Source organism: Penaeus monodon, chromosome 23 (assembly GCF_015228065.2).
Source record: "Penaeus monodon isolate SGIC_2016 chromosome 23, NSTDA_Pmon_1, whole genome shotgun sequence".
Lineage (NCBI taxonomy): Eukaryota > Metazoa > Arthropoda > Malacostraca > Decapoda > Penaeidae > Penaeus > Penaeus monodon.
The window spans coordinates 6252439-6252736 of NC_051408.1; positions in this window are offsets into that span (position 1 = coordinate 6252439).

Genomic DNA, 298 nt, shown 5'->3' on the forward strand with positions numbered 1-298 from the left:
ACTTTTTTCGATTTTCTGGGTTTTTTTTCTTTCTTTTTGTTTTCATTTCTTTCTTTCTTTTGGTTGTTCTTTTATTGCTTGTATGTATTCTTTTTTCCTTCTTTTATCTATTTTTCTCGGATCGAATTTTCAATTATTTTACGATTTTCATTTTTTTTTCTTTCTTTCTTTTGTTTTTTAATTCCTCTTTGTAATGCTCATCACAATGAAAATCATCTGTTTACGTGGGGTGTAGAAGGTGGATTTCCTTGACACACTCGCCACCACAACAGACAATACAGCAGGATTTATAAAAGAG